This window comes from Balaenoptera borealis (genome assembly GCF_965194805.1).
Source record: "Balaenoptera borealis genome assembly, chromosome: 11".
NCBI classification, from domain to species: Eukaryota; Metazoa; Chordata; class Mammalia; order Artiodactyla; family Balaenopteridae; genus Balaenoptera; species Balaenoptera borealis.
Window position 1 is genome coordinate 102,473,868 of NC_138868.1, and position 13,639 is coordinate 102,487,506.

General features: G+C 46.9%; 1 pseudogene across 1 annotated transcript in view; it reads left to right on the forward strand.

Annotated features, from left to right (window-relative positions):
* Positions 1-1,833: 1,833 nt before the first annotated feature.
* LOC309604858 (cdc42 effector protein 3 pseudogene) overlaps positions 1,834-13,639 on the forward strand; it is a 53,083-nt pseudogene continuing 41,277 nt past the window's right edge. Inside the window, exon 1 of the transcript XR_014249654.1 lies at positions 1,834-4,637. The product of XR_014249654.1 is annotated as a cdc42 effector protein 3 pseudogene (transcript). The remainder of the gene's footprint in view (positions 4,638-13,639) is intronic.

The following is a 13,639-nucleotide window of genomic DNA, read 5'->3' on the forward strand; positions in this document are numbered from 1 at the left end:
TCATTTCTCTGTTTATATAAAATGTCCTCTCTGATCCGCTGACACCATAGTTCCTTTTATTTATTTTTCTAGTTTTACTGAGATATGATTGACACACAGCGCTGTGTAAGCTTCAGGTGTACAGCATGACTCAACTTACATACATTGTGAGATTAGCACAATAAGCATAGCTCCTTCCAGTAGGCTAATGGGAGTCCTGTATCCTTCACATATAATAGGCTGACAGGCAGAGAGTCCAGTCAATGAGCCCTTGGAGGAAGTAATTGAGAAAGGAATTTTCTTGGCTCCATTTCTTACTTAACTGGGCATTAATTAACATCTGTTCCACAGCTGCCCCGTCCATAAGAGAGAGAGATCGTCCCAGCTCAGCCACATCCCACAACGTGTGTTCTTGTCCACAGCACATCAACACACAATGTACTTACGCTCCCCGAGGACGGGAATGGCAACAGGGAACTGGTAGTTACTCATTTTGCCCTTGGGTGAATTTGGCCTCTTGCCCCATAAACTTTCTGAACCTCAGTTTTTTTATTTTCACATTGGGGAGGTGGACGCTTCCCTCTTCAAGTGGTTGTTAAGGAGTACAGACAGATAGAGACGTAAATAGATAATGAACAGAAGTAGAAATAGAAATCACTTAGCTCAGTGTCTGGTGTTTAGCAGCTGCTCAATTAAAGGAAGCTTTTTATTATGTCAGTGTTTAATATCCTTTTTAGCTCATTTCTGAGTTTGCTCAAAGAGTATCTACCACTCGTTTCCTCCCAGATCTGAGGGAGCAGAGTAGTTGATGGGGTGACCGTAATTGGCATAACCCTGTGAGGGGGGAGAAGGCAGAGGAGAAGGACTGAGTGAGCTTTGGGGTTCAGCAAAACTCAGCTGTATCACTGCGCTATCTGTTGACAACTAAGTGCCACAACCACTCTACTATACACCATTGCCATTCTTAGTAATACCGCCAGAGTTTTGGGGTGCTTCGTCTGTGCCAGGCACTGTGCCAGGGGTTTGAGTGCAATATTTCCATCCAGCATCATTATTATGCTAATTTCATAAATGAAAGAACTGAGGCTTAAGAAGCTCAGCTACTTGCCTAATAAATATCCAACAGCTAGTGAGAAGCAGAGATGGGATTGATACCTAAGGACTGTCTAGCTCAAAAGCCCACGTTCAAACCAGTGTGCTCTGTAGCCCAAGCAGCCTGGAAACTTGCTCTGAATCAAAGCAGGGAAGGAAGAATTGTGTCCTGATAGCTGTGATGTCTGTCCTGTTCCCCACGCCAAGCAAGTTGCTCAGGGTAGAGGGGACCCATGGCAACTCACGCCCCCTTCATCTGAGGATCGCATCTAGAAGACAAGTTCCTAGACCTCGAAAGGGGACTGACGAACGCCCAGGATGTGTTAACATTAGACTCTTCTCTGGAGGTCACACAAACGGAGCAGTCACATTGGTGGGTCGCATTTCCAGTGTTCAGCATTGTGTTCCCTAAATCTGTGTGTTCGATCCCTAGTTCCCCAAATGCTTTATGAGAAAGGGTTTCCTGATTGACTGCATTGAACAAGTGAGGTGCACTATATCCCTTGGAAATTCACAATGCTCATAAACATAATAAAGGTTCTGAAAAGTCTGGCAGGAAAAACAAACAAACCAACAAAATAAAACTTGGTTTACTTTCTTTAACCCATTATTTCCCAAACACACTTGGCCATAGAACTCTTTTTTGGAGTGCCACCTATTAACATTTCAAAGAATTAGTGTTCATGCAACAGCTGGCAAGAACTGGTGTTCATGGAACAGCTTGCATAGTTCAAAGAGCACTGGCTAAGGAGGCAGGAAACCACCATCTTTAGCATTAAAATGTGTATAGGTCAATTATCCACTCTGGGCTGTAAAATGAGAATGTCAACCAATATAATCTCTAGGTCTCCTTCTAGCTCAATGACTCTCTGACTATGGCTACACCTGTAGGAGGTGGTGAAAGATTAAAACACGTTCCCAGCTCCTGGGAATTGAAAATCATTCAAAAGAAATACATGCATGTCAGAGCAGAGCACAGTGCCTGGCGGCACATAAGTGCTCAAGAAATTTTTGCTAAATAAATGAGGGGATGTGAGAAAAATGTAAGCACATTTAAATGAAACAAAACTGGTATAACTAAAGAATGCGTGAGATCATGAGTGACTGAGATGTGGTGGGAATGCTTCCAGGTAAAAATAAATTTTGAGCAGTTTCAAAAGGAAGGGAGGTAATTAACATATATTCAGCACTTACTATGTGCCAGATAATATGCACATGTTATGTTAATCTTTGCTATCCTATGAGGCTTGGAAAAGTTAACTTGTGCAGGATTACACATTTGGTAACTGGAGATGAAGAGACTGGAACGAATATATTATCTTGGATGTTCATTATGTATCAGGTACCATGCTAGGTGTTTGACATGCATTATTTAATCTAATCCTCTAACAGTCCTACAAAGGACATGTAATTATCCCCATTTTGGAGATTAAGATAGCTTGGATTAAGAGAGAATCAGGGAGGGATTAAGCAACTTGGCCAGAGTTACCTAGCTATGTAAGTGTAAGTATGAGGTCTCTAAGAGGACTGTCTGTCCCTGAAAAACTATATGAACAATATGAATAACAGCTAAGACGTATCACACTCCAGGCAGTCTGCATTCAGAATCTCATTTACTCCTTAGGCAAGGTTGGTTACTTTCTCCAGTTTTCATTTAGGGAAACTAAGGCTTAGAGAGGTTAAGTAAACTGTCCAAGTTGACAAATCTGGTCAAGGGTGGGGCTGGGGTACCTACTCAGAGTTCACTCTCCCTCACTCTGTTACGTCCTCCTTAATGGCATTTGACAAAAGGACCCCTTCTTGATTTACAGTATAACTCCTGGGGAGGTTTCATTTTTCTCTGAGTTACCTCGGTGCACATACTTGTGAAATAGCTGTCATAACCTCCCCAAAGAGAGTATATGAGTGCATCCAAAATATTGGACCCCACCTGGCCAGAAGGAGGTGTGAATGGTACCACATACCATTGCCCTGAGAAGCCCTTCCAGAGGAGCTCTGTCATTGAGAGGTCGTGAAATGCCCAACGGAAGGACATTTGTGAGAAAACTCTGCCAGGCATAATAACATCTCCTGGGAAGGGAATTAATGCTATGACCCCCTCACCAGTCTTCCACTGAGAAAGCCCCTTTGATTTATAGGCTGATACTGCCAGGTAGTATTAGTGTAGGCGTGAGAAGTAGATGGGGGAAAATGTGTGCTCTTTTGTGGGTAATGTGTAAATATCTGTGTCAGAGAGTGATCAGAATGATGTGCGGGATGGAGATGAAAGTGGAAAAGAGTAAGTGGAAAATGGGGGTTTAAAAGCAGATCTTGTTAGCTGGGTCTCTGGAAGACGGCAATGAAGAAGGATTTGTCATTTCACTTTTTTGTAGGTTAAGCGTTGCTGCTCCTTTGGTGCTTTTCCTTCTTCACAGCCTTCCTGGAAGAAGGGGTGGCTTTAGAAGTGGTTCTGGTGAGAATGGAGTGTTAACCTGTAAATTGGCTAATTATGTTTTCTTCCTGGTCTCAGGTGACCTCCCTGAGACACAGGTGCCCTGGGCAAGAGTGAATGAAAGAGATTGACACTGTCCCTCTGGGGCCCCTCCACACCCAGACAGTTCTTTTTTAGGTATGGAAACGTGAATGCCCTGACAATCGCATTAACTAAAGGCCTCCACTTCCCTCGCCAGCTGTGTGACCCTGAGCCAGTCAATGCACCTCTCCGAGCTTCAGTTTTCTCATCTGCAAAATGAGGGCTTTGAACCCGATGACTCCTCAGGTGCTGTCCTGCTTTGCAGTACCCGGATTTCCACACCACCCATCCAGATTCCGCCCCATTCTGGAGACCCTGCAGGTCACCTGTGGACTCGTGCAAATCTCTGCCATTCGCCTTCCTCACATGCCTGCTCACAGCTTTGCGTGGAACGCGGCTATCTGGCTTTCAGATGGGCTAACGTCTCCTCCCGGCCACGGGGAGCTGCACTTCTGGGCTTGGTTTCCGCACTAAATTTGATGGTCTGGTTTTAAAGGAACTGTCTGGTCGCGTGTCCCCGAGTTACACTGCAGTGCTAAATGCTGGAGCGAGGCAACACCGGGAAAATCCAGGCAGGCGGCCGGCTTCACCCGCGGAGGGAGGGGGAGGGGAGGAGGGAGAGACTGAGGGGAGCGGAAGGCACGGAGGTAAAGTCGGGGTCGACTCGGAGAGCAGCGCAGAAGCGCCGGGAGCGGGCAAATATATATTTATAGAAAGCGGGAAAGCGACGCGGCAACACGTAGACGCCGAGCCAGCGGGAGCGTCGCGGCCCGCGGAGGGGGAGGGGCTTCCTCTTCCTCCCCCGGCGCCCCCGCCCCCCGCGCAGACGGCCGGCCACCCGGGCGCCCCGCAGCCCCAGCCCCGCCGGGCTCCGCGTCCTCGGCCTCCGCGCTCCTCCGCCTCCGCCCCCAGGTGGCACGGGCTCTCCTGTCCGCAGAGCCAGGCTCCCGGGGAGACGCGCTGAGCGGTCGCCGGCAGCCCGAGTGCCCTGGACGCCGCCGACCGGCGCGCCCGGCCCGCCAGGCCACATGAGCGCCTCTCCCAGCAGAGCCAGGTAAGAACTTCCTGACCTTCCTGAGCCCCACGAGGGGCGCACCTGGATGCTGGGGGAGAGGCTGAGGGATCCCCGGGAAGCTGGAGGCTGTGGGAACATAGGGTGGGGCGGGGGTGCCGTTCTCGTCGGAATTTTCTTCGCGCGACCTCAAAGTTACCGGAGGGCACAGTAAAGCTGTTAACATGGATTGTGGCCCGGCTGTGGTGTCCACGCCTGAGGCTTGGCGTCCCCAGGAAACCACTGGGAGCGACTGCTTCTTCATGAATTTCCAGAGATAGCTAAGCTGGCTTCCTTGTCCGTTCAGTTCTGGAGACGTGCTCAGGCGAGTGGTGAGGGCAGGGCTGTGGGCACGGGATTGTGTCTCCTTCTCTCCAGATTTCTGGCAAAAGTTTGAACTGGGGACGCCGGCGTTCCTTGTTCTGGGCAGTGCCTCCCTGACCCCACCTGGCCACCCCCATCAGTCTGTGCCTGTTCCCCTCACATGGTGAAAGTCCGAGACTTGGAAGAAAGACAAAGTAGACATCATGAGGTTTATCTGCTGGTACCTAATAAGACTAGGGAGAGGTTCTGCTTTTCCTCATTTCCTCGTAGGGTGGAGGTGGAGGTCTAGTAATTGGAGGAATTCCTGGTTTGGACCTAGGGATGCATGGAGTCCCGTCCTAGAAGAAACAGAGTTACTCTTACGCAGTAGATGGAGGGATGAGAAGGTGTGGCCATTGGAATGAAGGTGATAGAGCCCAAACAACTTGTTTGCAACCGTCAGCCAGCCTTATGCGTGGAGAAACTTCATTCCCCCAAAAGTTCCTTAGCAGGTGCCTGGGCTTCAAGGCCTCGTGTGAACCCGCAGCTGATAGCGTACTCCCAGGCTCTGAGTGCTGGTGGACCTCAGAGCAGCTGTGAGAGGCAGCTCCATCACACACCCAGAACTGGAGAGGGATAGGATGGGAGGATTGTGCACACCACATATACTTGGAAGATCCCTAGCTTTATCCAAGGAGAAAAAAAACTTGTAAAAAAAATAATAAAATGTTTTCATGACAGCAACAGATGTAAAACTCCCACCACTCTGGGTGAGAATGAAGACATTAGTGCAGAGGGCTGCGCTGTCTCCCCTGCCAGTGCCCACGTGGGCACATCACCTTTTGGAGCTACAAAAGGATGTCTTATGGATGAGGAGCCCTCTGCCTGGGGGCTTTTCAGGAGGGAAGTATCTCAGCTGGGGCTGTCTCTTTGAGCTCAGGAAACTAATGTTGGAAACAAGTTGGAAATGCTGCATTTCTGTCCCCCATCCCAACGTCCCACTTTGCCCCTAATCTGATCTCGAGGCTCACTGTGGAACAGGTGCACTCAGGGAAGGGTGTCCACACTGTTCTGATGTGACCCGTTCCTCTCTCTCGTTTTTTTTCATTAAACAGGATTTAGAAGGTTAGAGGGCAACGTACAGACATGTATCTCTTGTGTGAGGAATTCAGTCTTGTGCTCTGGGTGAGGATAACGTTTATTCTGCCTATTCAGCGGCACCTCTGCCTTTGTTTCTTACTTGAAGATCAGGTCTCTTGCCCATACCAGATGTCCCTATCCATGCCACCTTCACTGCTTCTTGCAACTTGAACTGGCTGCCGTTGATGGTGTATAGTGAGGTCACCAGTGTTTGCCTGAGGCCCCTGCCCTAGACTCATGTACTTTGTATCTTGCTCAGAAGACCTTGTCCTCAACTTGCAACTTGGGCCAAGAGCTCTGCGGGGCATTGTTGGTGTTCAGGAGATCCAGGGTCTCCAGTGGACATGGGGAAGTTCTGGTTTCCCCTGTCCACACTCAAAGACTGCTAGGTTTTGGAGATTTGGGGCAGGCTTTGGTGTTAGTGTTGGAAAGAAACCATTATGAGCAACTGATCAACACTTATCCAAACTGGGGTGCTACTATAATACCCCGATGTGCCATCGTCACCAAATGTGAGTGCCTTATTTGGTTTCTTGCTCCGTTGTTTTCAAGGATGATAGGCCTTGAATGAAATCTCGTCTGTATAAGGAGACCACATAATAAAGGGGGTCCCTGCCACCACCTTCCTGTCTTTGCTTTTGGACCGTCACAGTCACATGATGTCTTTGCAGTTCAGCTCACTGTTGACTCCCCCATCAGGGCTCTGTGGTCAGACACATCTGTAGTGTGTACATGTATAACTGAAACCACCAGCCCAGGACTGCAGCTGCCGTCCAGAGGTGTTTCCACTGCTCTGCTTCCACTGTCTGCTGCTTTCACACAGGCGGCACGTCGTTTTCAGCTGTTTGTGGTTTGGGGCTGCTATTTACAATTTTGCTAGGAATTATCACCCATTCTGATTGCCCGGCCAAGAGGGTGCTTTCTTTCTCTTGGGGTGCCTGCTGCGGTTTATACTCTGTTTTAACCTTCATGGTCCTTTTACCCTGATCAGGATCCTTTCTTTCTTCCTCTCCTTTCCCCCTTTTGCACCTGTGGATTGGTACATCGGGAACCACATTTCATTTTCTGCCTAGGCATGATTATTCTTCAAATTGTACTAAAATCATCATGTCCTTGATTTGATCCAGAACCCTAACAGGCACAAAGCAGAAACACCACATGTATCTTTGAGATGTCAGGGTTCCATATACCCTTTATTTTGGTGTATACAAGACTCTGGCTTCTAAGGGATGCCCTTGTACCCACTCTGCTTTGTGGGTACACATTGCACATCTGCCTATCGAATGAACATGACCAATAAAAGGCAGGAGGATGGAAACAGTATTACCGCAGAGCGGGGTGTTTTAGGAAATGGGATATGCTGTTATGAGGGTCCCGCTGATTTACTGAAGCCTCATTTGGTGTGTGTGAAAGTAAAGTTCTTTAGATAGGGGAACACTTGGCACTGGACTCGAGTACAGATCTGGAAGACAGCAATAAAAATAGGAGTGCTTTTCTAGACTGGGTTGACGTTGATGAATCTGTGAGTTAGCAATCCGCTAACCACCTTTTCTGATAGGCTTTCCTCAAAGCAACTGTGAAGTTCTGTCTTCAGAGAGGAAGTTCCTGGCAATCCACCGTAGCAGAGAAAGATGGCTCCACAGGCGAGGGGCCCGTTCTGGGCACAGAGAAGGAGCTCGACTGCGTTGGTTCCATCAGCCGTATTCACAGACTTGAAACAGCCTAATCCTTTGGTTTGAAACTAGGTCAAATAGTGGGACCATTCTGAGACCCCAGTGGGGGTGAATGAAGCAGGAAGCATGTCTCCCCTCTCAGCACCCATGTGGACTTCTGGCGCAGCTCTGGAGTCCCTGGTTAAAGAGAAGTTTCCCTTTCTGAGCCGGGATTGTGCTAAGGTTGATGTGGAGGTGGCTGCGGGCTTCAGGGGTCAGAATTGGAGAGGGCAACTTGGGCATTTATTTTTAAAAACTTCATAAAATTTCACAAAAACTGATTTGTCTAGAACGCAAGACCAGTGAGGTACCTCCTGCCTGCCCACCTGCCAGGAGCTGCTGAGCTCAATGAATAATAAACATATTTGGCTAGACGAGGGAGTATGAAAAAAGGCAGCCCCTGAAGCTCATCTGCCATCTGATCTAACTGACCTCTGAAATTCCATCTTTCTAAACATTTTCAGTGTCTGGGACTTGGTGGAAGGGGTAGGGGATAAAGAGGGGAACAGGGTAGGAGAGCAATTCCTAGAAAAGTTTATGAGACCCCGGGTGCCTGACAGCCCGGGGAGGCAAGGGCAGCCCAGGTGAGGGTGTGGAGCGTGGGAGGAGAACCAGTCCCCAGGAAGGAGAAAAAGAAATGACACATAGAAATGATGAAGGAGGGGCAGGCGAGTGGGGCGACAGAGAGAGGAAGCAAGCCAAGTGGGAGGAGAGAGAGGGAACAGATGGAGTAAGAGGAAGATGTGGAGAAGTGCAAGAAAGGGTGAAAAGGGGGAAAAGAGCAGAAGATCGTGAAAGCTGTACCTCGCTCTCAGGTTTTTTCTCCTCCCCTTTTTCCTCTGTCAGGGGGAGGAAGCAGGCGATCCAGCAGAACAGCGTGGTTTTTGTGCTGTTGGAGCCTTCTCATTGAAGTTGTCAAGCCTCAACCCTTCATGGCAGCTCGTTCTATTTTTACATTGTGCAGAATTGAAATTAAACAAATGACCTGTGATGGCATTTTCATGAAGATTTTATCCAGCACACCCACACAGCCAGTGCCGGGGTGGCTGAATATTTCGCATAATATTCCCTTTAATCAGATAAGAAGGCATCCTCAAGAGAAGCTTGGGCTTTCAGAAGAGCTGCTTTGAAGAGGGTGGACAGAAGCCAGAAAGGAACCTTGTCCACTGGCTCGCTTGGGCTTGTTAGCAGGAGAAATTCCAGTTAACTGAATTCTGGAGGAGCCCAGCGTTTCTCCTCCTATACCTTTTTTTTTTGCACTGGCTTTGATTCCAGCCTTTGTGAGACTTGGTCCAGTTCTCCTTGGAGATCTCATTGATGGCAGAAAAGGGTTCACTTTGGCTGAACTTGCCCCGAGTGGAAGCCTTGCTTAGAATTTGGGTGCTTGCCCTGTTTGTTGGTCAGGTCAGGGAAGCTCATGTGTACTTTGCTGGTGTGACAGTGCTTAGGTGGCAAGAATAACAATGTTGTACATCTTGTTCCTGGTTAGAACACAGAGCAGGTAATGCTTTGTTGGCTTAGACATGGTTGATTTAGACTTACTTCCTTAAGTCCCGGGAGGTTGAGTAGCAATTAAACGCACGGTCCCTTTGCACATAACCATTCTTTTGGAGGAAAAACAACAACAGCAGTGCGTGTTAAGGGGACCAGTTAATAAGACAAGGTTGGTTGGGCAGATGTGAAAATGACAGACTATTCAAAAAGACTTGTCCCTTCCCATGCACATGTTTGTATCTAATAGGGTATTTATGAGCTCTTTTGCCAAATGCATTGAATGTTTATATGATTCACCATCTATTAACCTCTAAAATGCTGTTTTGACAAGTCTAGCAGTCAAAACCGGATAACAGTAAAGACTGCGATTGAGTCAGTTCTGACTTCAGAAGGAGGGATGGATGGGACAGTGGGACTCAGAAAGGAACTCTTCTTCCTGCCGGCTAGCCTTGTAGAGACTGATCTTTCCCTCCAGAACTGAACAGGCTTACTAGTCAGAGAATACCCCCTGCAGTGACTGTAAAAAGGTATCTTCGTCTCTGAAGCAGAGAGCAATTGAGAGCATTGACATGCGCCGTATGGATGTATGTTCAAAGACCTGGGGAAACGAAGGATTGACAGTCCATTAAAAGAAAAGCAGAAGCCAGTTTCCTTCCTTTCTCTCTAATGGGGCGTCCATGTGTGTTTTCTCTCTGTATTCTTTTTTCTTGTCTGTCTGGTTTGGGCAGTTTACTTGGCCTGGTTTTGAAGCCGATGACGCTTTTATGCATCTTGGGGAAAAGGGAAAAAAGATGAACTCAAGTCAGGACTTCTTTTATTACCATCAGGTTTAAAGTACGGCCTCCCAGATATAAAGCCCCTGTCTCTCAGTCAGGCCTCTCAGCTGCGTTGTGCTCAGAATTGAACACAATTCCACGGTGTCAGCCCCATAGCCATTGTAGCCAAACATGACGGTCTCCGTCATTGCTTTGTCTTATGTTTTCCCCAGACTTCTATGCTGGGACCCTGAGCTTTTCATGCTCAAGTCTTTATTCAGTTGAATCCTCAGAACAAGTTCCTCAAGTTGTTTGGAAGTAGAGAGCTGACACAAAGTCTTTATCCAAAAATTTCCCCTTTCCTGGTGAGGTTGACATAGCCATCTCATGAATCTGGAAGTAAACAAAGTACCTTGAACTCCTCATTCTTATTATTTTATTACAACTAAAATATCATTTATATCATATATTATAGAGCTTTTTTATTATTTTATTTAATCATCATGAGGACCTTATGTAGAATAAATTATTATTATCCACATTTTATAGTTGCAGAAACTGGGACATAAAGACATGATGCCAGAGATCACATAGACAGGAAGTGGTAGAGCCAGGACTTAAACCAATGTTCTATTTTTAAACACTATAATCCATTCTTAAATACCATGGTATCATTCTTTCGCTTGTGGATCCTACCCTAAATTTTCAATGCCATCTTTTTTCTCATAGCCTTTCTGATCAGCTTTCATTAGTTCTCTATATCTCAGCAGGTAGGGGTATACAAGGGATTCCTTAAAATATGGACACCCATGCAAAACTAATTAAATGAATTTAGAACAGAGAGGCAGACTGTATTACTTTCCTTGACACCTACTGCCTTTCTTTTAGGTTTTGGTATGTTAACCCACTGCCAAGTTTTCTTGACATTTAAGTCAAAGAAAATACTGAATGAAAGTTGGCATTATACCTACTTCTCATAACTATGTTATCTCTCCTTTCCTCCTAGATTATCCTGAAGGAAGAGCTCTACCCCATGGTAGAGCTCTAAACCAGTGGCTAACTAAATTTCTGTAAGGCAAAAAAGTGATAGAACTTGAGGGAAACTACCACTTCCAAAAGAGAGCCCTTAGGATTCAAGTCTCTGTTACTTGGCCTTTTGAGGTCTTTCTTCATCTTTGCCAAGGCCATTCCTTCCATTTGAATTCAGTTGGCAACAATCAATAGAGAATGTTAATTTCTGGTCCTGGCTGCTCTTTTTCATGCATGAGCTCCCTGCTATTTGTCTGAGAAAGTACAAACCCAGGTAAATAAAGCTGTGCTGATGGCTTTATTTAGCAGTTAGCCTACCCCAATCTGAATGATATATTTTGGCTTGTCATGAAGCAAGAACAGGTAAGCAGGGACAACAAGTCTATTTTCTTAGAGTGTTTGCCCAATGGAGGATGAGATGAGAGGATTTATAAAATTGGTTTAAAATAATCTTACCTATTTATTTTCTCCCCAAGTATGATCACTCTTAACACATCTGGATGCCTCCTGCACCTGAGTTCAGCGCTAGTGCCAGGTTTTGACTCTTCTGTTTGGAGCCTGATATCTCTTAGCAACAGCCAAATTTAATTTAGGCATTGAGCCTTTGGGCATCTTTTTTTTTTTTTTTTTTTGGCTGCGCTGCAGGGCATGTGGGATCCTAGTTCCCCAATCAGGGATTGAACCCAGGCCCCTGCATTGGAAGCATGGAGTCTTAACCCCTGGACCGCCAGGGAAGTCCCCAGCCTTTGGGCATCTTGTATACCTGCACTGATGACGTTACCATGATCAAGTTTGGACAACTGATCTTGGGAGAGAATAAAAAGTGGTACCCACAAGCCTGAAATTGGAGAGAGAAGAATACAGGCATTAACACTTTTTATGGATTTAATTCCTGTGTCGACGGTGGAAAGACATGAGTTGACGGACGGGAATGTAGGTTTTTCCGAGCACTGATGAAGTATCCTTCTCTCTCGTCCTTTTCTACTAGGGTATATTATCTTTACCAGTTGTGGACAGGATGTAACGTGTTCTCACCACAATTTTATTTTCTTCTTGTTTATTTCTGTCATATTTTTTTAACCACATCCTCTCTTTATATTCTTGCAGCAAACATTTGTTAAGCAAGAAACCAAATGGGTATTGGGGATGCCGAGTTGCATGTGATAATTCTTTCTTCAAAGAGCTTGAGGTCTAGTGAGGAAGGTAAGCAGCGTGAAGGAGTCAGGGACAACGTGTTAATGGCTACAAAGTGGTAAAGGATAAGGTGGCACCGGAACACCGGATCTGGAGCAGTGAGCAGAGCTGCCCAGGCGAGTCTGACAAGGCTTTTTCAGAAGAGCTTATATTTGAGCGGGGGCTTTAACGGCGAGTAGGCAGGCTCCAGATGGGAAAGGGTGAAATCATATTTCAGTCAGATAGCCTGTGCAGAAAGCAGGAGGTGTGAGGTGTTTGACGTGTTCAGACCGTCAGGTGAGCTGTAGGAGAGGTGATGAGCCTGGAGCAGTGAACTGGAGTCAGATTCTGAAGGTGCAGTTACTTAGCTGTACTTCAGAGAGGCACGTGGGAGCCCCAGACATTCTCCAGCAGGAGAGTGAGAAGAACAGCTTCACGTGTTTAGGAAACTAACGCTGGCAACGATGTGGAGGATGACCAAAGCAGGGAGGGTCTGAAGACCAGTTGCCATAAAGCGGCTGCTGAGTCGTGCAGGTGAGGTTTGGGGAACTCACGTGGGGTCCAAGCTCTGGCGAGAAAGGTTGGAATAGACTATCCAGATTTGAGAAGTAGTTTAAAAAAATAGTCATCAAACTTTGGTAGCAGAGGTATGGTAGAGGCTGAGGGAGGGAAGAGGAGGAGCCACGGCTTGCATTAATGTTCTAGCTTGATGTTATCCTAATGAGGTCAGTAGCCATAAAATGAGATACGAAGTATCAGAAAAGAAGCAGAGTTGAAAGGGAGGGTAATGAGATCAAAATCTGAACAGGATGAGTATTGAAAAGAGGCCACTGGAGCTTCCCTGGTGGCGCAGTGGTTGAGAATCTGCCTGCCAATGCGGGGGACACGGGTTCGAGCCCTGGTCTGGGAAGATCCCACATGCCGCGGAGCAACTAGGCCCGTGAGCCACAACTACTGAGCCTGCGCGTCTGGAGCCTGTGCTCCCAACTAGAGAGGCCGCGAAGGCCCGCGCACCGCGATGAAGAGTGGCGCCCGCTTGCTGCAACTAGAGAAAGCCCTTGCACAGAAACGAAGACCCAACACAGCCAAAGATAAATAAATTAATTTAAAAAAAAAACTTAAAAAAAAAAAGAAAAGAGGCCACTGGAGTAGAGATGCAGGGCGTCGTTCATAAACTCAGCTGAAACAGTTTTATTGAAGTTGTAAAGGAAGATGGAGCAAGAACAAGAGAGTACCATTGCCCAGAGCTGAAGGCAGCAGAGAGTTTAGGAATACTGCTCTCAGTGTTTGAAAGAAAGGAGGGCCTTTAGAAGAGAAGTAAGAAACAAGATTTTTAAAAAGAGGGGAAGCACTTGAATATGTCTGTCTGTGAAAGGGGGGCAGCTAGACAGAAAGGGAG